Below are 25,751 nucleotides of genomic sequence, written 5' to 3'. Positions count from 1 at the left end.
ATTTAAAAAGATACTTCTTGGCAGAACAACTTGTAACACTATATAATCCCAAATTCATCCAACTTAGAATAGTGCTATAACATTTGGGGGTGGTGCACCAAAAATCTCCCTGTGGAATTCTCTCAGATGGTTTTGCAAAATCTAGAAGTCACTGGAAGTGATTGTGTAATGGATGATCTGTAGGGGGAGGAGCATCTATTAAGTGGATAGCCCCTCTTCTGGATAGCATCAAGCATTCTTATAAAAATTTAAAGGGAAGGATATTCAAAATAGCAATATGACAAGGACAGGTGATTGGTTGGCTGACTGATAAGTATAAGAAACTGATTATGAATCTGTTTAATCTAAGAGAAGGAGGGTGTTGGATCCTACTTCGTCTTAACCTATACTTTGGATCCGATATTTAGTTATTACGATGTTCTTAAACAATTGATAGGTTGCTAGTTGATTTCTAATCCAAATATAGAGAAAATTTATATTTATAGACTGCGCCACTCTATATCTGAATTAGTTCAAGAATTGAAGAAAAACCAACTCTCAACTATTTCTCCTTTATATGTTGTTATTATGTTTACAGGCCAAGTTTATTTAACTTACTTATCTCTCCTGCTTTGGTTCGAATATTTTTATGGATGGTGCAGTAAAAGAGTTTCAGGCAAAATACAACTTTAGATTAACAAAAACAAACATTTAATTTAGAATCACAAATTATACACTTAAGTTCAAATCACTAAATGAGATATTATAAACATTTTAGCTCTTCTGATAATACAGTCATATAATTTTAAGCAATGGTAAATCTGTTGTCTGAAACACAGCCTTCACAAAATTCAATTAAACACTTGGTAAAGCTCAAAGTCATAAAGTTCCTTGGTAACCACTTACACAAATATCTCACAGTTACTTAAGTTTCAAATACAATATAATGGCGGCAACACTTTTTCACAAGTATACACTTTTAAATCCGCACTTCAGCTAATCTCCGCAAAAATGTTACTGTTAATATAGGGATATTTTAGGAAGAAACACACACATATCTCTGCATAGGAATATCAATGGTTGGAATATTCTTCCCGGTAATCTTCCTTCTTCATCTACTTATATACGAACACTTTTTATAACTTTATACACTTTAAAGAATAAACGGCACTCATTAAAACAAATCTTCCTAATAATAACTGAATAAATTAACGGTCACAATTCACATGGTTAAATGTTCTTGCATGAAAACGCTTGTACTATCTTAGACATTACTCAACCAATTCAGTATTCTATTAATCACTCATGAACTAAGGTGACACACAATAATTTCCTTAACTTGAAATTTTCATGCACAGTTGCCTATTCCTCCGGCATTCAATTAATATTTAGGCACTATAATTCTTAACACAGCTATCGTTAAACTCAACCTTGTTGCCTCTAATTATTCTCTAGTTACTCCGTGCTATGCTTCAAGTTTCCGTGTGTCTTTGAAAAGTCGGCCCTGAAATTAAATCTCAACTAAAGTACAGCTAGTCATTCAGTAGTCACTTAGCTATCTTCCGTTGCTTTATTTGTTATTCTGCAACTTACTAGCTAACCCGCTCCACGACTAGCAGACTTTAATTAGCTACTTGAGTGGCTCGCTGACTCGCTAATATCACACACCCAAATCAATCTCCTTTTTTTCTTTCCTTCCGCCGAATCAGAATATCCTCTTTTTTCAGCGTTCCTAGCTTATATATATCCCTTCTTCCCGCCTAAATTGTTCTCGTGCTCTCTTTAACTAAAATCCTTTCCAGTAAACTTTCAACATACTCCCGCATGCTCTATTCCAAACTCGTGCAAGCTATCTAACATACGTTTCCATGACAACAAAACAAAATATAATAAAATTGAGGCATTGCATAACATTATACCTCTACAAACAGGAACAAATAAAGAATATTTACATTTCAATTAATACGCAGTTAAATGTTAAATACAAACTCCTATAATATTAACATAGCAATAAATAAAATAACTTAATATTTTAATACAGAGTTTTTTCTTTATTAGTACACATACTTGATTAAATAATTAAATATCAAATCAACTTATAGGTAGTTATATGAATATTAATTTATAAATAAGTGATTTACATTAAATAATATTTACAAATGTAACCTTTGCCATGGTGGATTATGTTGGATTCTGAAGAGAGTATTAATAATTTAAATTTCTCTTCATTTAGAATCCAACAGAGGGTAACTTGTAATACAGTGCAAGATTTTATACTTGAACACTGTTGTTGTTTAATTTATATAACCCTTTCAAGTCTGAAAATAGAGATACTTAAAGAATGTTCAGTATTGTATACAAAATACTAAGCATGTTTTAAAAAAACAATTTGTTGCCATTTTTGTTAACCTTGAATTGAAAAGATAATAGCTTAAAGTTTTACATGTGATTTTTAATTTAAATTATAAAAGAAAAAAAATCCAGCAGAGAGAGTTTGGCTAGCTTCTCTATTCTCAGACTTGAAATGGTTATTATATAAATTAAACAACAACAGTTGTTTACAGTTACAATTTAACAATTATATATTTTCAAAATGGGGATGCGGAAATGTTTATTCTCTTCAAATGAGGTGTTTACACACACACATACACACTGCAATACGTTATGGGATTGTTTTTTATGTGGTAGATGTGTCTTCCTTTCATTCTAGGGCAGTGTTTCTCAACCTGTGGTCTACGGACCACAGGTGGTCCGTGACGATGGGACAGGTGGTCCGCAGGCAGACAAATTAAATAAATATACATATTTTAATTATCCAAACAAAACAAATTAAAATTTAATAAGTAAGTAAAAATTATTGAAATCAAATGGAGACAAAACCAACAAATAGCATCAGAATGTTCAAAGGTGGAAGCAATAAAACTATATTGTTGTTCACTTCACCCCCCCTTTTATTATTCATCATTCTACCACTAAATTTGTAGCAGCGAAATAATAAAAGAGGGGTGAAGTGAACAATAATATAGTTTTATTGCTTCTGCCTTCCCTTGCTGTTTTGTCAGATTTAAAGTGAACATGTGTTATCCACATTTCAACCAATTGCTTGTTGTTTATTAATTGTTATTAATGAAGGTTTCCCTCCTTCATCCAAGGCTCAGTATCTTCAGAAGTGCTAAGTGATACTTGGACAAAGTGTCGTGAGTTAACCCCAGTATTTATATATTTATATATATATTTTTCAAAAACGTTTTTTAATAATGGAAAAGTGACTTAGAACTAGGACTTTGAAAAGAAAAGCAAATCAAACAGGTGATGCTTACCCTAATTGTGATACATGTGTTGTAACAGCGAGTAAATCTGATACTATTAAAGTAGAAGAAACAAGCAGTTCAAAGAAAAAATACAGTATGAAATATAACAATTCATATTTGGAATTCGAGTTTACTTGGTGTGGAGATGAAAGTGAACAGAAACCTCAATATGTTTTGTGTTATGAAGTGTTGTCGAATGAATGCATGAAGCCTGCGAAATTCTGACAACATTTAGAAACTAAACATTGTGATGTGAAAAATAAGCCAATTGAATATTTTCAGCGATGCTTAGGGACATTAAATCATGGGAAAGATATAGTTTCGGCCATGGTTCGATTAATAGTAAGGCACTGGAAGCATCCTACCTCTTAAGTTTGCACTTAGCAAAAACAGGGAAACCTCATTCTATCGGGGAAAATTTGCTAATTCCAGCTATAAAAGATGTGGTAAAAACTATGTTTGGCAACGAGTTACTAAAAGATGTTTATTTGATTCCTCTTTCAAATGACACTGTCGGTCGCAGAATTAATGATATGGCATGACGTAGAATCTCAGTTAATCAAAAGAGTTAAGAAGAGTCCTTATGTGTTACAAATAAATGAGACTACTGATGTTACAAATGATGCACAATTAATATGCTACGTAAGATATGCGCATGATAACAATATTCATGATGATATTCTGTTTTGTAAAACTTTGCCATCCCGAACAACTGGAGAAGAAATATTTCACACTCTCAATAACATGAATTGTGACACTGTTTCATACATAGGGCAGCATTAGCCTCCAAAGGAATGCCACCAGAATTTAAAACTGTGCTATACAACGCTGTAAAGCTAGTTAATTTTATTAAAGCTCAACCGTTAAATAACAGGTTATTTTCAGTACTCTGCGATGAAAATGGGAAGTGAATATATAAAACTTTTGCTTCATTCTGAAATTCGCTGGCTTTTCAGGGGCAAACTACTAACAAGGTTATTTCAATTAAGGCACGAAGTTTTATTTGTAAATGAACGTAATTCTGATTTTGCATCACTCCTTGTTGATGAAGCATGGTTATCAACACTATCCTATCTTTCAGACATTTTTGCGAAATTAAATGAACTAAATCTCTCCCTTCAGGGAAATTCTTTAACTGTTCTTGATGCCTATGACAAAATAAAGGTATTCGAGAAAAAACTGGTTTTATGGATTAATTATGTAAAAGACAGATAATTTGCACCTTTTCCAACATTGGAATCCTTTTTAGTGGAAAATGATATTTTGTTGATTCTGTGTTTCTGGAAAGGGTTTGTGACCACCTGAAAAATCTGAAAAGGAATTTTGAAACATATTTTCCGAATAACTTTTATAAGAAATTTCTGTGGGTTCGCAATCCATTTCAGGCTTGCAGTCACAAGAACAACCTTTCGTTATCAAAAAAAGAACAGTTAATTGAGCTTTCGAGTGACGGTGGGATTAAAATGCAATTCCGTGATCTTGGTTTGGCTCGATTTTGGATCTCGCCCTCAGTGAGAAGTGAATTTCCCAAATTATCTGAAGCAGCATTGAAAATCATCATGCAGTTTTCTACAACCTCTCTTTGTGAGAAAGGATTTTCATGGCTCCTTCAAATAAAAACAAAATACAGAAATAGTCTTTGTGTCTGCCGATCTTCGACTGAAGTTGACCAATATTAAACCAGATATCCAGCAACTCTGCAAGGGCCGAGAAGCTCAACCATCTCATTAAAGTATATCATATTATTTATTTGTTTAATAAAAATTAAAACTAATGAATTCCAACATCCTAAAATGTTATTTTTCTTGCTTTTCTGTTCGCAAAATCGTCGATGACATTATCAAAGTCTATTTCATCACTCCAATGTTGTTTTATAGACAGTATGGCAAGATTTCTTAAACGCCAAAAAAGTGCCGCCCAGGGCAGATCACTCCCCTCCCCAGCTATATCTCTGAAACTTAGTTGTCGTAGAATTGTTTTAGGCATTTTACTGGTCCTTGGGCTTCGAAAAGTTGAGAAACAATGTTCTATGGGGGGTTGGCCACCAGATACACATCCCATTTTTGTGGCCATTTATGGTACATTGGAGACTGCAAAAATTTCTCTTATTCGAGTCGGTTGAAATCTGCAAATATTATGTTTTTCCCTGTTTTTTCATCATATAGTATCTGAGAGTTCAGAAACTTTTATAGGCAGGAGGTATAAGAAGAACTTTCTGTATGACTTCAAGTCATCAAAAAACCATTTCAGCAGAACTACTTATCACGACTGACCTGTAAACTACTTGTATTATTTTTATGGTATTTCATTACAAAACTTTATTATTAGCTTATTGGTGAAGCTATTTCTCTTTCCTGATGATTTCATGAAATTTTTGTGATATGTGTCATCATGTTTTAAACAAATTTACTAATTATACTAATACTACTTTTACTATCCCTGAGAAGACAAGGACTATATGAAAGGCTGGCCAGGAGATCACTTCTGTTATAGACAAAAGTGCAAATATTTTCTTCCAAATAGCAGTTAAAGATATATTAGTTTAATTGAATTATTTTTATTTTCACGAGCACCTCCACGAAGTCCGAAGACTTATAACAGAGGATCCAAACTATTCACAGAATATCCACCATGCCTCTCCTTGAACCCATTAACATACAAAGTACTCACAACTGCCTCTGGCAGCCCATTCCATTCATTCACCACTCTCCAAGCAAAAAATCTAGTCCTCACATCCCTATGCTCTAACTCAACTTTCAGGGATTACCTCTTGTTCTGTACCCTCTAGCGAAGTACTGAAACACTTCCCCTGCATCAATCCTATAAAACTCTTTAAGTAATTTAAATGTTTCTATCGTATCCCCTCTTTTTCATCTGTCAACCTACGTTCTACAGACCACTCACCATCTTGGTCACTCACCTCTGGATTCTCTCAATTACTTCCTCATCACCAAAAAATCCAGGTGACCAGATGTGGAATTACCAAGGCCTTATAAAGAGGAATAACAACTTTCTTGTCTCTTCTTCAATAGCCAAGTAATTGTAAGTGCATGAACTACCTTGACAACCTTAGAGAGTTGAAGTTTAGAGTGCACATAGCTATCTACTATTGGTCTATAATTTGCTATTGCGGTCTTTAAGCTTCCCTTATGCAAAGGAATTATTTTGTCCTCTTTCTGCTTCCTTGTAACTATGCCAGAGCTGAGACTTTAATTAAATAGCCTAGTCAGAAGCAGTGCTAGTTCCTTTGAACCTTCTCATAAAATGCAAGCTGATATCCTATCAAATCTGCCCCTTCAATTCCTAGTTTCATCTATTTCCTGGAATACATTTCCAACAATGTGGTACCCAGCTTGTAATCTGTTTATTCCAAAATGCATAACTTTACATTTCTCCACATTAAACTGATACCCATTATCTTTTTCCCCTACTGACAGCCTATTTAAATCAAGCTCCCTGCGAGCTCCACATCACCTTGATTAACTATTACTCTACCCATTTTGCATCATCAGCAAACAACTGAATGTTTTCTTTCAGATATTTCTTATATCATTCATGTACAAATTAAACTGTAACAATCCTAGCACAGAACCTTGTGGCACACCACTGGTCACCTGCTTTGTCCTGGATAGTGCTTGTTCATGTACCACTTTTTGGTATCTATCAATCAGCCGCCCTCGTATCCATATATAACCAGCATCATATCCATCCCCATCTTTTTTAATTTGCATAGCAGAGTTCCATGTGGTATTCTGTGGTAATGCCTGTGCAAAATCCAGCAGAATCATCATGAAGCCATCTATTATAAAACAATAACTAAATTACTAAGGCATGATCAACCAATCACAAAGCCATCTTGTCCCTCATAGAACATCATATTCTTATCCACCCATATCTAAATTCTCTTTTTGACAAGCTTTTCCAGTACTTTCACCACCACTCCTGTGATACTGATTGGGCTATAATTTGCCCAATACAGATACTGTAGTCTTAGAGCCTCCCTTATGCAAAGGAATTATTTTGCCCTCTTTCTGCTTCCTTATAACTATGCCACTGCCGAGACTTGAACTAAAGAGCCTAGTTAGAAGCATTGCCAATTCCTTTGAACCTTCTTGTAAAATGCAAGTTGATATCCCATCTAATCCCACAGCTATATTTACATTGAGCCTCTGTGATATCCTAAAAACCCCCAATTCATTCATCTCTGTTCCCACGCCCCTCCCTGTGTTGGAACAGAGGTGGATCAATTAGAGAAATTATTAAAGATGAATTGTCTGCTTCTGTCACTTCACCACTGTCAGCACTCACTACAGTTATCCTTCCATAGTGATTCTTCCTCTTACTTGCCATGTATTGAAAGAACTCTTTGGAATTTCCTTTGGCCTATTCAGCTACTTTCTTCTGATAATCATGCTGGTCACCTTTCCTGACTAACCTTTGAACTGTTCATGAACCAGCTAGTCGCCTTTCTTCTTATATACTCTCCACAAAAACTTCTTTTTTTGCAGCTCATGCTTAATTATGTTACTCATCCATCTAACTCCTACCTGATTAACCATCCTGACCTTGGGTACAATCTGATATTGCTTTCTCCAGATACCACTAAACTATCTCCCATGCACTATTAACATCCTTCCTTGCAAGTTTTTATGCCACGGCACAGCTTCAAGTTTCCTCCTAAGCTTGTCATAATCACCTGCCTTGCAGTTTCACATATACAACTTCCTGACAGAATATTCCTCATGTTTTGCAACATCCCAAGTCAAGACCACATGGTCACTCTCCCTAAATGGAGGCAGCATGGCTACCTTGGTTATGCACAGCTTTTCTGATCCTACAACCAGATCCAATACTCTCATACCTCCGAGTGCCCTCCATCACATTCTGCCTCAAGTTATTATCATCTTTCAGTAGGTGTATAAATTCCATTTCCTTCCTGCTAAGCAAATTATATTCATAATAGATATCTCCACATGCCAGCAAAATTCAAATGCATTTAAAAGTTGTTTTGGCAGAGATTTTTTAAATCAAAAGTTGTGCTTGAGAATACTCAAGCTCAGCAAGAATGCTATTTTTAACCAATATATAAAAATATTTTTAACCTGAATAAGTTGGAGAAAACTCCAACTTAGCAGTGAAAAGCTTAACAATACTGAGGGCAATCCAGAAGTGTTTCTTAAACTGTGTTCTGCAGAACACTAGGGTTCCACAAAAAACTCTTGGATCATCCCCAGCATACACAGACATTTATAACTTGCATTACATGTAGTTTCTGAAAATACCTTGTATTTTCAGAAACTAGGGATTTTCAGGAGAGAGAAAATACTATGTGGTGGAATTGTGTGGGAGTGAGGGATAAGGTCTTTATCATTGCTAAGAAGCATGATTCATTATTTCTCACAATGCATTTCAAAAGTTTTTTTGATTAAAATATGTTGTTAATGATTATATTTTGCATATAATCATTCCAATAATTTCTTATGAAGATTTTCAGAGGGATGCCATGAAAAAAAAAGTATGTAGTTAGGAAGCAAGTGAAGTCCAGGTTCTTCACATGGAGTGCAATGAGTGTGTGCATTGATCTACCATTCAATATTGTGAGTACATCTTTGCTAAATGTGTTCAAGGAGAGATTTGATAGGTATGTAGGCCATAAGTGATATAGAAGGAGCCTTCCCTCAATGAATCCTTGATCTCTCCCTGGAGGAGTCCACATAATAATAATAAAAGAACCTCTTTCCCCAAAGTCAATTTAATTGACTTTGGGGAAAGAGGTTCTTTTATGCATTCAGTTTGCTGGAAAAATATTCAACCATGTGAAATATAATGACCTTTCCACTGACTGATTTACACTCTTGTGCTAGCCAACTTTATCATGGAAAAATCAAAATCAAATTTTTTTTCTGTACACAGTGATTACAGTTCTGTACTGTTTCATATATCCAATAATATCAATTTCTTTTGTGGAGAGTATCATCAAGAAATTAATAAAATCAATAGTTTTGTAAATTTTATTAATTAGTTTTCTTAGTTTCATGAATAACATTCCCTCTGGTGAACACTGCCATATGAGACAAGGTTGATTTCTTCCATCATGTTGCTAGTGAAAACAATGAATATTTTTTGGATTTTCTAAAATTGTTCTCCTAATATTAGGTAATCCACGGGAAAAAGCAGAGTATTTTTTGGTAATAGAGCTATCCCTGAATTTCAACCCTAAGATAAAATGAAGTTTAACTATTTAGAAATGTATTATATTAAAAACAGTATTAATTTGACATACCTGAGTGTGTATTTTTGTAGATAGGGAGGACATAGTTTGCGGTGCAGGACTTGACTAAACTGAAACAGCACCATATTTGGAAAAAGTGAAGGTCAAGAACCAATAAGCAAGGAAAAATATATATAGCAGATAGCCAAAATAAAACATAAATAAAATAAATAACATAAATAACAAAAACAATAAATAAATAAAAAAAAACTATCAATTTTAAAAGGTTAAAAATTTTTTTAAAATTCAACTTTCATTATTAAGCTTAATTGTTTGTAGTGGTCTGTTTTTCATGCCCATCCTACTTCTTATCTGCAGTCATTTTCTACTTCTCTTTCCTTTTGGTAAGGAAAGAGAGAGTGAGGGATGCAAGTGAGCAATCAAGGAACAGAGTGCTAAGAGAAGTGATGTATGGAAACTCGATGATCAATGGTGCAATATAGGATGACAGAGGAGTGTGGTAATAGCAATTAAGCAGGGTGAAAAGGTGGATGAGATGATTGTGATGGTGGGCATGAATGACTTGAGAGGTAGTGTCAATCGGGTAATGAGAGATCTGAGATTTATGCTTGAGGTTGCACAGAAAAAAACTCAAAGAGGGAAGTGTGTGTTACCAAGGTATGACAATAACGAGCCGAGCAGAATAGCATTAATAATGAATAGCATGATAGCCAGAATGTGTCAGAAGAGAGGCTTGGAATACATGGATGCTTGGAGGGCATTTGAGAATAGAAAGGAACTGTATGTGAGAAACCGCTTGCATTTGAATGAGAAAAGACGTAGGCATCTGAAGAGAAATTGCTGTTCTCTGAATGAGTCGGTGCATCAATGCAGGGAAATTACAATTACCAGGGTGGATGGCAGCATGGGTGGTCTCTTGTGGGAATAGGTGCTTGGGAGAAAGGGGATGACATCAGGTAACATTGGGTCCAGTGGAGTCTGGAGGGAAACAATGATAGGTATAGAAACAGTGACATTTTTATGCTATATACCAGTGGTTCTTAACCGGTGTTCCGCAAGCTGGTTACAAGTGTTCTGCCGATGAAAGATGTCACATATTATTATTATCATCGCGGGCAACTCCAAGGAGTCGACAGACTCATCGAGGGAGGCCCTAACATCATGTCAAGAGCAACTATTCAACATTCACACAATACCTATCATACCTCGCCTTGAACTCATTCACAGTCATAGCACCCACAACAGACTCTGGCAACTTATTCCACTCGTTCACCACTCTCCAAGTAAAAAACCTAGTTCTAACACCCCTGCTAACTACACTCTTGCCCAGCTTCCACGTATGGCCCCAAGTCCTCCCACCACCAATCCTATTCTCAAAAATATCTTCTGGATTAATCCTATAGAAACCCTTCAGTAATTTGAATGTCTCAATCATATCACCCCTTTTCTGCCTATCAACCAATTTTTGTAACCCACAAATCGTCAACCTGTTCTCATAAGGTCAAGAACCAATAAGCACAGTTCTGAGTGTAAGCATATGACATAGTTACTATTACTATTATTACGGGCAACTCCAGGGAGTCATTAGACTCATCGAGGGAGGCCCCAAATCATATTCATCACAACTATTCGACATTCATACAGTATCTATCATATCTCACCTTAAACTCATTCACTGTCACATCATCCACCACAGACTCTGGCAGCCCATTCCACTCATTCACTATTCTAAAAGTAAAGAACCCAGCTCTAACACCTTTACTAACCACACTTTTGCCCAGTTTCCATGGATGTCCCCGAGTCCTCCCACAACCAGCCCTGTTCTCAAAAATATCCTCTGAATTAATTTTATAGAAACCCTTCAGTAATTTGAATGTCTCAATCATATCTCCCCTCCTCCGCCTATCAACCAATTTCTGCAACCCACAAATCCTCAACCTGTTCTCATAAGGTTCGTTCCACAGACCTGCTATCATCTTGGTCACTCGCCTCTGGATCCTCTCCACCTCCTCCCGATCAAGAAGAAACCTAGGTGACCAAATCTGAGCACAGTAGTCGAGATGGGGTCTTATCAAGGCTCGATACAGAGAAACAATAACCTGCTTGTCTCTGCATGTCAATGTATTCTTCAGCAACCAAGTGATTTGATGAGCTGATTTGGCAACTTTTTCAATGTGTCCCCTAAATTTCAATTCCTTATCCAACAACACTCCTAAATCTCGTGCCTCATCAATTTCCTGGAGCACGGTTCCACCAATGCAGTAAACTGCCGCCAATCTTTTCACCCCAAAATGCATAACCTTACATTTTGCCACATTAAATTGACATCCATTCTCCTTAGCCCAGACCTCCAATCTATCCAAATCATCCTGCAAAATTTTGACGTCATCTGCATTCACTATTGCCCTACCCAACTTTGCATCATCTGCAAACAAATGAACTGTTCCTCTCAGATCCTTCCCTGTATCGTTAATGAACAAATTAAACAGCAGTGGTCTCCAAGAACAGAACCCTGCTGCACACCACTCGTTACAGGCTGTCTTTTGGAATCTACTTCTGAGTAAACTACTCTCTGATATCTCTCCATCAACCACCCTCCTATCCATCTCACCAACCCTATATCCATTCCCATATGTTGCAGTTTACGGATTGGAATTCCATGTGATATCCTGTCAAAGGCCTTAGTCAAGTCCAGCAGAATCACTGTAAACCCATTACCCTTATCCAGTTCAGCCATCACTGTGTTATAAAACCTGGGCAAGTTACTGAGGCATGATCTACCCTTCACAAAACTATGCTGTCCCCAAAACAGTATCTCATTTTCATCAATCCATTCCTATATTTTTCCCTTGACTACTTTCTCCAAGACCTTGACAACAACTCCTGATATGCTGATTGGTCGGTAATTTGCAACAGTATTCTTGGATCCTCCTTTATGCAGTGGAACTATTTTCCCTTTTTCCACCCCGCCCCTTTGGGACTAAACCAGACCCGAGACTCAGATTAAACAACATGGTCAAGAGCACTGATAATTCTTTAGCCGCTTCACATAAGACTCGTGCCAGTATACCATCCAATCCCACAGATGTATTCACATTAAGGTTCTGTAATAGACTATTCAGCTCCACTTCATTCATCACAATTCCTGAATAAACTAATGGTTCCTTCATTCCTTCAATGTCACCACTTCGATGATATAGTCTTGCAAAGTGCTCACTCAGTAATTCCACTATATCGACTGATTCAGTGACCTCCCTACCATCAGCATTCCTTAAAATCATTCTGCCGTGTACAGTTTTTCTTTTACTTGCAGTATATTGAAAGAACTGTTTGGGATTCTCTTTAGCTTGAATAGCTAGTTTCCTTTCATAATCCACTTTTGCTTTTCTTACCACACTCGTTACAATTCTGGCCTGCACTTTATACCGTTTGTGTGCCTGTGGGTCACCTTTCTCCTTAAATTCCCTCCACAGTTGTTTCTTTTTTTGCTTTTCGGACTCTGGTTATACAGTCAGCCATAAGCCTTGACCCACTAGCGCTCCCCTACGGGGGCGCTAGTGGGTCAAGCGCTACGAACGTGTTTTGAAGAGCTCCTGATTCAGATAAGTTTTACTAGGAATAATTAAGTATATATGCGTAATTGTTTAAGTAAGAGCGGCTGTAAACGTTGTACGCTACTGATATTATTAGTGTGGGGTTTTTTTTCTTGCTTAAACTAAATACGAAAACGTTAATATTAGACCTAGTAACCTGCAGAGAAAAAAAAAAAAAAATGGCGGCGGCATTGTCATTCCATGATTTTAATTTGGATTTCAGTCGGTTCGTTAAGTGTGAGGTCTGTTATATGTATTCCTTCGACTACATAATTGATTTGTGGATGCTTAGTGCGGATGGAAGAAGGGTGTGTGCGAAATGTGACCTGAACGAGGAATTGATGAATGCGAATATGAAGTTGATGACAGAAAGTGCTAGTACCGATTGTGTCGCGAGTGCACATTTGAAAGAGGAGGATGGCGAAAAAGACAGGCGAAAAAATATTAAAAAATCAGGAAAAAAGAAAAAGAGCGATTTGACAACCGTAACGGATGTTAAAAGGGACGAAAGTGAGGCGGAAAGAAACGAAATTGAGAGAACGAATGAAAGTAGAAATGGTGTGGTGCAGAAATCGCAAGTAAAAAAAATCGAAAGAATGAATGATAGCGAAAAAAGAATGACTGATGGCGAAAGTTGGACGCATGTTGGAATGAAAGTACTGAACCAAAGAAAGATGAATGACAGTAAAAGTGAGAAGAATGATAGCGAAAGTTGGACGCATGTTAGTCCGAAAGTACGGAAACAAAGAAAGATATGTGAGAGTGAAAGTGAGAAGAATGATAGTGAAAGTTGGACGTATGTTGGACCGAAAGTACGGAAACAAAGAAGGATGAATGAGAGGGAAAGTGAGAAGAGGGGGTCGAGAGTTAGAAAGTTAGAAAGATTTAATGATAGAGTGAATGTGTCGCGAGGTTCAGAAGGTGAATTGGATTGGATGAAGCAAGAAATGAAATGGATGCGGAATGAAATTAAGAGAATTCAGGTCAAAACTATTAAAATAAATCATGATGGCATGAAAGAGATAACAAAAGATGAGCGAGTGGCGTTGTATGGCGACTCCATTATTAAAGGTGTGCTGGAGGATAAAATGCACAAGGTATGTTTTCCAGGCGGTAAAATGAGTACAGTGATTGAGGCATTGAATACGAGGCGGGAACGAGCAAAAGAGTTAATTGTATTAATTGGTACGAATGATTTGAGAGAGAACAAAGAGCATGTCAAAATGAATGTCAGGAGACTGCTTGGAAAGATAAAGGAGAATAGTGTGACAGGAAGGGTGGTCAGTGTGTTGCCTAGATATGATTGTGGTGAAATGAGGCGGAGAGCAAGGATTATGAATGATATTCTGGCTGAAATGTGTGAGGAGATGGGAGTACAGTTTGTTAATGTGTGGAATGAGTTTGAGGGACGAAGTGAGCTGTATGGGAGCGATGGACTGCATTTGAGTGGTTATGGTGTGAGTCGCTTGGAGAGACTGCTGCTGGAAGGTAGAGAAGTGAACAGAGAGAATGAATCAGATCGAGAGGGGAGTGATGTGGAAGAGCAGGAGAGTAAGACACGAGAGATTGAAGGAGTGGAAATGAATGTGGAAGTGAGTGGTATGAGTATAGAAAATGAGAGAATGGGTGTGCAAGAGGAGCAGGGAAACGGCAAGGCTCAGGGTGGACAGGGATACACAGCTTGAGAAAGGTGGATGCTCCAAGAGGAGATGAGAGAATGTGTAGGCAGGAAAGTAATGGGATGATCAGGGATCAAAAGGAAACAGATGGAATTGCAAAGGGTTCTAAAATGAAGAAGCAGAAAGGGAAATGGCCCCAGTCCAGCATGGAGAGATCACATCGAGTGAGTGGTATCAGTGGAACTAGCTGTAGATCCAGAAATGAGTTGTTGTGTTTGTATACCAATGCTAGAAGTATAAGAAACAAGGCGGATGAAATGGTTGCACTAATTGCGTCTGTGCACCCAGAGATTGTCGGAATAAGTGAGACATGGTTAGATGAGGATGACATCCTGAGAGGAATAGAGATGGAAAGGTATGATGTGTTTCGTGAGGATAGAAGGGGTAAAAAGGGAGGGGGAGTGCTATTGATGATAGAGAAAGAGTTATGCCCATACAAGGTAGAGATGCAAGAGGGAAATGGGGCCAGTGGTTTTGAGGCAGATGTTGAAAGTTTATTTTTCACTTGGTTAGAGTATAATAAATTTAGTTTAATCCTTTATCCAAGTGTGAGCAAACAAAGTTTGCACCTGAAAGTATCTTCAGGACTGAGGTAAGGTGGTACACACCAGGGCAACTCGTTGCAAAGGTGGAGCAAGCTACCAATACTCCTGTCTCAGTATCTCCTATAATGCAAAACACATCTCCTTACGGATATGTCTAATGTTCTGCATTAAGGGAAGGGCCACTACCCAGACTAGTTTCAACCTTTATTGAGGTCTCTTCAGTGGGAGCCAGGCCCAAGCTGAAATACCAGGCAGAAGCATTCGCAGGTCATCTCTACCTATAGGAGTTGCCAAATGGTGTGCCACCCATTTTTAATAAATTACTCTTGAGGTTTTGAGGCAGTATGGTGTGAGATAGAGGTGAATAGAATCAAATACTTGGTGGGATGTTGTTATAGACCTGGTAATGTGGATGGTGGTGATAGTGAAATGTATAGTCAAATAAGCCAAGCAAATAAGAAAAGGGTGATCATTATGGGTGATTTTAATTATGGCAATATAGACTGGAATGAAGAGATAGCAACTGGAAGTAAAGAAAATGAGTTTCTTGAGTTTTTGAGGGATAACTACCTCAGACAGTATGTAACAGAGGGCACAAGAGGATTAAGGGTCTTGGATTTGGTCATCTCATCGGAGGATGTAATTATCAATGAGGTATCAAATCATCCACCAATTGGTGACCATGAGGTGATTACTTGGGTGGTTGCCAGCAGTGCAAGGACCCCTGTGAAAAAAGGGTATATGTGGAACTACAAGTGGGGTGATTATGAAGAGCTCAGGGGACAGCTTGCAGGTGTAGCATGGAATGAGGAGTTAGCTGGAAAAGAGATCAATGCAGCTTGGGGGATTTTCAAACAATATTTAGTAGATGCAATGTCTAAATGTATACCACGGGTGAGAAGGTTAAATAAGTTAGGTGTGAGATGGATGAATAAAGAGATTAAGCATGCAATACAGAGAAAAAGGGCATTGTGGAGGCAGCATAAGAGAAGTGGAAGTAACCAATTTCATGAGTTCTACAAAGACCAGGCAAGGAGAGTGACTTGGTTGGTGAGAGTAGCTAAAGAGAGGTATGAACAGCAGTTAGCTAATGAAGCTAAAAAGAATCCTAGGGAGTTCTTTCGATATGTAGCCAGCAAAAGAAAGAATGATTATGCAAGGATGACATTGATTGGAGGAAATGGTATAAAGACAGCTGTTGCAGAATGTGTGGTGGAGATACTTATTGAGCAGTTCATAAAGATCTTTCAATCTTGTGAATGTGACTTCATGGAGAGATTAAGAGCAGTTGATGATGGGGAGGAGAGACTGACTGTAAGTGAACAAGAGGTGTTTGGGGAGTTGAGTAAACTAGATGTAAATAAGGCTGTGGGACTTGATAATATATCACCGCGTATTCTGAAAGAATGTGCCAGAGAGTTGACACCTGCCTTGACATATTTTTTTAATACGAGTCTTGCACTTGGTCAAGTCCCTAAAGAGTGGAAGGAGGGCAAGATTGTGCCACTTCATAAAGGAGGTGATCGAACTCAAGCATCAAACTATAGGCCTATCTGTGTGTCAGGTGTTGTGGTTAAGTTGTTGGAGAAGCTTGTGAGAACTAGGATCCAGAGTTGGGTTGACAACAATGGTATAATCTTTGATGGACAGCATGGATTTGCTAAAGGGAGGTCGTGTTTTAGTAATCTACTTACTTATTACAATAAAGTGACTGCTTCCTTGGACAGAGGAGAAGGATACACAGTAATATACTTGGATTTTGCAAAAGCTTTTGATAGAGTACCTCATGATAAGTTGACAGTCAAACTAGAGCAGATGGGGTTGGATATTAGATTAGTGCATTGGATTGGAGACTGGCTATCTGATAGGTATCAACAAGTTGTGTATGGGGGTGCAATATCCAGGAAAAGGAAAGTCACTAGTGGAGTGCCTTAGGGATCTGTTTTAGGGCCATTACTATTTAACTTGTATATTAATGATATTGGCGAAGATTTGGATGGAGATATTCAGTTGTTTGCAGATGATGCAAAGTTGGGACGAACCATAAAGAGTAGTGAAGATGTTGTGGCCTTGCAAGAAGACTTGAATAAATTGAGTGATTGGGCAAGCAAATGGGGATGTGAGTTCAATGTTGCAAAATGTAAGGTTTTAAAATTTGGAAAACAAAGATGGGATGCAGAATTTATGCTTGGTGAGAATATATTGTTGGAAGTAGAGGAAATAAGAGATCTGGGAGTGATAGTGGATAAGGATCTAAAATTTAGGGGACACATCGCCAAAATTGTGAAGACAACACAAAGACTTCTGGGAATGATGAGGAGGACACTGACGTGTAGAAGTAGGGAGATTCTTGTTCCATTGTATAAGGCTTTGATTAGGCCACACATGGACTATTGTGCCCAGATTTGGTCACCTGGTTTTCAGAAGGATGAAGAGATGTTGGAAAGGGTCCAAAGGCGACTGACTAAGGTAGTTTCTGACCTCTGGAATGTCGAGTATGAGGAAAGATTGAAAAGATGTAATTTGCAGAGTCAAGTGGAGAGAAGGAAGAGGGGAGATATGATAGAGACCTACAAGTTGGTAAGGGGTTGTTATAGGATCAATGGTGGAGAAGTTCTACAGAGAATAGTGGGAGATCAGGGGAGAACCAGAGGTCATACCTGGAAACTGTATAAAGAGGGTGTGAGTAGGGGAGTGAGAGGCAGGTTTTTTTCGTGCAGAGTTGTGAATGATTGGAATGCCTTGCCTGAGAGTGTGGTGTCTGCAAGGAGTTCGAATGTGTTTAAGACCCGGTATGATGAGATGTGTGTGAGATAAAAGGACCTCCTAGATGAGTCTTTGACTCCATGAGGTCTTGTTTAATAATAATAATAATAATAACTTCCTGTAAATGCTCCTTGACCACTTCCCATGAACTATCAACATCCAGCCCATGCAGTTTTACATGCCATAGCACTGAACCAAGCAATCTCCTAAGCTTGTCATACTTGCCTGCATGGTAATTCCACATGTACCCTGTCTTAATCAAAAATTTCACGCAATTAGCCACCTCCCAGGTTTCCACCTGAACAAGACCTTATGATCACTGTTCATAAGATCTTGTTCAGGTGGAAACATGGTCATATTCATTACAGTCAAATTCTTAGATGCTATTACTATGTCAAGCACTCTCGAACCCCTAGTATTTTCAATTACATGCTGTCACAGACAGTTATCCCTTAATAACTGAATAAAATCCAGTTCCTTCCTCACAGGTGTCCTGTCCTCCTTCGAATCAATGTTACCATAGTTGAAATCCCCCATAATAATTATCCTCCTTCCACTCATTTCATCAATTTGTTTGTGCATACTATCTCCACCATCTATTCCATCACCTGGTCTATAGCAGCACCCAACTGTATATTTTGTTCTGCTAGTCTCAATCTCACACCAAATAGCCTCAAATGAGCTCTTTTCACTATCCTGCAATATAACTTCTATTCTCCTTGGCTGCAGTTCATCAGCTATCATCAATAACATTCCTTCCCCCCATTTTATTCTCTCTGTCCATCCTGAACACACTATACCCTACACATTCTATCCCACTAACTATTTCATCTTCTGTCAGCCATGTTTCACTCACTAATGCCAATAACCTGTGTCCAGGAAAAGTCAACCAAGACCAAAAATTCTTCCTTCTTGTTCCTAATACTCCTGGCATTAGTATACATGAAATGCAGAGGTCCATTTGCACCGCACCTATCTTGATGCATAATACTAACTATCCCATTCTGATTTCTTGTCCTTCGTAATGGCTCGGACACATTATATACATTCTTACACTCAACTGCCTCACTGATGTCTGCATATCACCCCCCCCTCCTTAATAGTTCTAGTTTCCCTGATTTTGCACATCCACTTTCACTTCATTCATTAACACTTTTTCCAGTCTTTGCACACCAAATTCATTCAAATACAAGCCATCCATCTTGCACAAATCCTTTCGTCCATCAAACTCACTCCACACGTCCACAAACTCCACACCACAATGTCTGCATAACCTGCACATAAAGTCATTTGCGATTATGGCCCTCCTTTTAAACTCTTCTCTGTCTTACAGTGGCAACACTCACTATCCTGACTCTCTCTCTCTCTCACTCTTTTCTTCTGCTACCTCTAATAATTCCTTCAAGTCCTCTCTCATATCAAATTTATCTCCTTTCAAATCATTCGTTCTCACCACGACTATCATTTCTTTCACCCTCTGCTTTTGCACTCTAATACTCTCACTTACAGTCTTAATTTTCGCAAACGGTAAGTACGATTTAGTCAAACTCTCATCTATCACACCTCTTACTAATGAGTCATTGTACAACACTCTTTCCTTCATTTCTGAAACACTCCCAATCATATGCTTATTTTTCCTTTCACATACTTGCTTATTTCCGTTAGCTGAGGCACTCAGGAAAGAGTTTTGCAGTCGCTCCAACTGCTGCTTCGCCCTATGTATTACTCCGTGTAACTGTGCAATCTCACTCAGTACAACTAATTCCTCATTTTTTTCATCATTCAAACCATTTTCTCTCTGTATAATTACTTTCACTCTCTCTTTCAGCACCACTCTCATTCCTATCTTGTACAACATCGTAATTTCCTATCAAATCACGTTTTTCCTCTCACATTCTGGTTTCCTTCTACAACAACAATCTCACGACCTGACACACACTTCAATTCCTCACTTTCCTTACACCGTCAGCACAGTCTCCCACCACTATCATTATCTATCCAAATTCCAGCCTCTTTTGGGAAAGTATACATCCCCCACATGTTACACTGAACGAACTCTTTTACATTAAATTTTTGAACAGAGACGCAAAGTTTTGGACGCCAATGTTTTTCGTCACCAATTTTTCATCACCACCACACCAAGCTACCAAAAACAAACACCACCACATTAAGATTAAATCAATATTGCCAATTTTTACTCAAAATAATACTTATCTTTTCAGGAGCTCTCTGCAAGCACTACATACCATGTAGCCCTGCAGCGGACCCCCTCCCGGCATGATGATGATAATAATAATCTATCACCTTGCATTATTTTTACGTGATTTTTCCATTCTTCTTTCGATTTTTGGATCCCATTTATTATTTTACAATTTTCTCTGATTTGTGAGTTCCTGATTTTGTTTAATATTGTTACATCATATATTGAAATTTTTTTCACTTGGTGATAAATGAAATTAAAAATGCCAAGAAATTATATTCTTGTTTAATTCTCTATCCAAGTGTAAGCAAACAAAGTTTGCACGTGAAGTTTATTCACAACTAGGCTACTTGTATATAAAGGCTAATGACTTCAACATTAATTGCCTTAATATCCCATAATGCAAAACATCCTTTCAGGTGTGTATAACACTATGCATTATGGAAAGGGTCAACCTTTATTGAGGTCTCATTGGTGGGAGCCAAACCCAGAAGAGATACCAAGTTAAGTAATGAGAAGTCACACATACACATGTATATATATGAACATTGAAGAGAGTGAGAGAGAGAGAGAGAATGTTTGTTTGTTTGTGTGCGTGTGTCCTTGCGTGAGTGCATGCACACGTATTTCCTTTTGGTATCCAGTTACAATATGGCATTATGACAAAGTTTACTGAAATTAAAGAACAAAAAAAAGTTTAATATATACAGCAAGCCAGTTAAATATGACAGAGCTGGCCATTAATATAGTTTCAGCAAACCACCATTATACACACCTTTCCTTCATGCTTACAGGGTGATCAGAATACACCATGAAAATTATGAGAAACAACTACCGTGTTAGAGTAAAACTTTCGTTTAATATAAACCAGGAGTGTTTATTTTGGTTTTACTCTAACATGGTAGTTGTTTCAATAATTTTCATGATGTAACCATTATATACTATTTTGCAGGCCCTGTAGCTAGTATAGTTTAAATTTGCAAATCTGTTCCCTAAAAAATTAGTAAGAAAACAAATGGTGGTGTTGTGGATAATTAATATAATAAATTAAAACTTCAGAAAATACATGATGAGGGTGAACTACTGACAAAGAGTCTTCGTGAAAGATTAATCATTTATGCTTATTAAATTCTAGTAATTATGTTTCAACCCAAGCCATGTCTTGAAGTTTTATTTCTACCTGTATAACCACTTCTCATAACTGTGAGTAACCAAACCTCACTTATTCAAATAAATGAGTTAATCAAATTCTAGGTCCTCCTGTATTTAGTTAAGTTCTGGTTTTCTTAATATCATTTAAAACAAAAAAATTATACAATAACCATAGCAATGAACTTGAATGAAAGTACAAATATTTCAGAATGAAAAGGGCAATACATCATCAGTGTGTGTGTGTAAACAACAAGCAAATCAATTTATTCAGGTTAGGCTGATATAAAAGGACTTCACAACTTACATCAGACTCTTGCACTGGCCTAACCTGAATCAGAACGATTATCTCTCTTTCGCAAAAGTTTGGGAGATTCCCATTTTATGAAAACATCAAAAACAATTTGCATATTTTTTTAATATTAATTTCTCAAACACAGCAACCATTTTTTAACTGGTAAACCAATTACACACACACACACACTGATGATGTACTGTTCTTTTCAGTGTGCAATATTTGTATTTTCAATAAAGTTTATTACTGTGTTTATCATGTAATTTTGTTGTTTTATAGTTATGTTAAAAATACCTTTAAAGATTAGATTTAATACCATTTAATCTTTAAGATGGATGTCTTTGTTCCTACACATGTATAGAATGAATTTTCCTAAAATATAACGTTTTCTTTGTTTTGTTTGCTGAAAACAGGTATATAGGGTGAGCCCAAACAGCTATACAGATGATTCTCTTTTTACACGGCTTTTTTCTTTTACACAATTTCAAAATAACAAGGTTCAGAAAACAAAAGCAATTCTATTTTTACAAGGTATATTTTGATTTAACACAGTTCAAATGATGCTTATTTTTAAAATTTCTGTTGGAATTCATTTCTGTTAAAAAGGGTATTTCCATTATAATTATCATTCCTAGAACGGTACATATGTAATTAACTTGAATTTTGGGGAACTCCCCTCAATATTTTAAATATCAGGGATTACTCTATGCTACAGAATGTAGACAACTGTGACGACAACAAAAAAATCAATTTTTGTAATTACAATTCCCCAAAGTTAAGCTGACAGGTGATCTGTTATGTTCACTTGCCGTTAGTTCCTGGAGAAGAAGAGTGCTACGAGACCAGCCTTTTTTGGGAAAAAAAAAGGCCAAGTAGAACTTATATAGTGAAATCATGAAAAAGTGTTGGTGGTTTTAAAGCAGCTAAGGAGCTTGTGTCTCTATTATTTTGCAGCACTGCTTCATATATTAAAACCATTATTCAATCCCTAGGACCATGGGCAATGAAAGGTGTGGATTTTAACATGTTACCAGTGCACTGGAAGACAAACAAAAAAAGAAAAGGTTGGGTTACAAAAGAAAATTTTAATAAATGGTTCCATCAATGTTTTGTCCCAGACATTAAACACTATTTGATGGGAAAAAATCCAGACTTTAAAGTTTTATTTATTATAGACAATGCGCCTGGCCATCCTGTTTTAGAACACCTGAATCTGGAATTTTGTTTTCTGCCACCTAATACAACATCCTTAATACAACCACTAGACCAGGTTGTGATCTCTACCTTCAAAACTTGCAGCATAAGTAGAACATTCCAATATATTTTGGATAAACTAGATAAGGATAATTTATTGACAGTTATTGATGTGTGGAAGAAATATTCTATTTTGGATTGCATCAAACTTTAAGTTGGCGTTGTTTCAGAATTGAAACCATCACTTTAAATGCATGCTGAAAAGCTACTTGGCCAGAATATGGGAAAAAGAAAAACCATGTACCTTTGCATATAACTGAATATCCCAATATTCAGATTAGCAAATGCAGTTGGCAGAGAAGGGTTTGATGATTTTTTGTCTGCAGATATCGAAGAATTGATGGTTGACAAAGCTGTTAGTGATGATGAAATAATAGAAGCTGTCCTTAAGAATCTCAATGAAAAAGAAAAAAAGTGATGATGATGAGATTCCACTCAGTGCAGGATTAATTAAAGAAGGGCTTCAAATGGCTAGTAAATTGCAGTCATTTTCTTACATATGATCCAAATACCGAACGAGGCGAACAGTTTAAACATGAACTGAAGTCATGTACGATGCGATATGAAGACTTATACAAAGATCTAGTCAAAACAGGATCTCAATGATTAATAATCGAGTTCGTGGTAAAAAAAAAAATCAACCTTCAGAATTATTGGAAATCATTTGAAATACTATTTCAAGTGATGGAAGGGATTTTTATTATTATTATTTAGGCCTCCAAGTAGTCAAAAGACTCATCACAGGAGGTCCTTCCCAGGAAACGCAAGTCTATCAAGACTCATTGTGGGAGGTCCCTCCTAGGAAACACAAAGTCTATCATACCACTCCTTAAACTCATTGACTGTACTCACTCTTACCACTCTATCAGGCAATGCATGCCAGGGTTCAACCACGCTCCATGCAAAGAAACCACTTGTCACCCTCTTGCTCACAGGTTCCTTTCGTAACTTCCAGGGATGATTCCTTGTCTTCACTCCTTCCCGCTGTTCAACCAAACGAAAGAACTCCCCAGTGTCAACCAAGTAACCACCTCTCAACAGTTTAAAAGTCTCAATCATATCACCTCTCCTCCTTCTCTCCACCAAACTCTGTAGCTCACATTCCCTCAGCTGATCCTCATAACTAACATTGTACAGTCCTGAAACTGTCTTTGTTATCTGCCTCTGTATCCTTTCCACAGTTAATTTATCCCTTTCAAATCCTGGGGACCAAATCTGAGAACAATAGACTAAGTGTGGTCTGATCAAGGTCTTATACAACGGAATGATAACTCTTTTATCTCTGCAGGTCAGCATCCTTCTCATTATTGCAGCAATCCTCTGTGTTACCTTCACCACCTTTGCAATATGTCCCTTGAATTTCAGGTTTCTATCAATCATCAAAACCAGATCTCTTGTCTCCCCTACTTCCTCCAGTATAGCTCCTCCAATAGAGTATGCAGCATCCCACTGATGTGTCCCAAACTTCAAGACCTTACACTTTGCTGCATTAAACCAACACCCCCATTCATTTGCCCATCTGTCTAGCTTATTCAAATCCTCTTGCATGACTACCGCATCTGCACTATTACTAATAACCCTTCTCAGTTTCACATCATCTGCAAACAACTGAATACCCCCCCCCCCTGCAATCCACTGACAATGTCATTGATATAAAGGTTAAACAATATAGGTCCCAGTACTGAGCCCTGTGGGACCCCACTTGTAACCCTCTGCCTCCTTGAAACTGCCCCGCCATATACAACTCTCTGATACCTATCGGACAGCCAATCCTGAATCCAGTTGACCAACCTGACATCCGGACCCATGTGCTGCAATAATAACCAAATTTTATCATGTCACACCCTATAATGCCTTTGCTAAATCCAAGAAAATGACAGTATATGCCTTTCCCTCATCTACTGCTCTTGTAACTTTATTATAAAAGGCTAGCATATTACTCCAGTCTCACACAAAAAAGTGCAGCTACTGTCAAAAAGCGACAGCGAATAAAATTTAACTAATAACCATATCCACAGGTGTATTTGGGTCTTTTTGAATTTCTGTTTTATTAGTGACACACTGTTTTCTTTAAGAAAGATACATATGTATATACTTTAAATAAGTATTTAAAATAAAAAATATTCCATTAAAATTAAATAGAGTTTTATTCAATGATTTTTTATATGTTTTTTATTTTTTTTTTGTACATAACTTATTGTTCGTATTGGGCTTTCACATCTGGAACCATTCTTCCATTTTTTCATATGCACACAGTTTTTTCCTGGAACCAATCTACCATGTAAATGAAGAATCGGGTGTAAATGTTTGATTTGGCTCATTATTGTTTCTCGCAAGTTTCTGTAAATGAGAAATGAAGAATGTTCATATCTAAGAGAAAATTTTTACAGCACATTACTATACTATACATTTACAACAGCAAATGTATGGTATAGTAATCTTTACTGCCAGTGATTGGTTTTAGGAATATTGCAGACTTTCTAGTCAATCTGTTGAAATATAACATGAAAGGATTCCCAATATTTGAAGATTTGAATGGATTTTTTAAATTTTTTTTTAGGTTGAGAGGAAAGGTCTGCATTGTGTGACTGCTGCCACACAGTTCTTCTTGGATGGCCATAAAAGTGAAGCAACTTTATGGATTTCAATAGTGAATTTCCCTTCAAATTAAATTTTAACACTATAAACCTGATGAAAAAATATTATCATCAGACCTCCATGGAGTCAAATACTCGTCGAAGGTGATGG

At 37.1% G+C, this 25,751-nt stretch overlaps 1 protein-coding gene across 3 annotated transcripts in view; it reads right to left on the bottom strand.

The window, feature by feature from the left end:
* LOC150109088 (uncharacterized) overlaps positions 1–25,751 on the bottom strand; it is a 418,260-nt gene that overhangs the window by 346,155 nt on the left and 46,354 nt on the right. For all 3 annotated transcript variants that reach the window (XM_090405584.1, XM_090405600.1, XM_090405591.1), the window contains exon 2: positions 9,574–9,632. The gene's annotated coding sequence lies outside the window, so the exon portion shown is untranslated. The remainder of the gene's footprint in view (positions 1–9,573; positions 9,633–25,751) is intronic.

The sequence above is a fragment of the Typopeltis vanoorti genome, chromosome 2 (assembly GCF_054136105.1).
Source record: "Typopeltis vanoorti isolate ZY-2024b chromosome 2, IOZ_Tvanoo_1.0, whole genome shotgun sequence".
In the NCBI taxonomy this organism is placed as follows: domain Eukaryota; kingdom Metazoa; phylum Arthropoda; class Arachnida; order Uropygi; family Thelyphonidae; genus Typopeltis; species Typopeltis vanoorti.
This window is presented reverse-complemented; position numbering and strand designations above follow the sequence as displayed.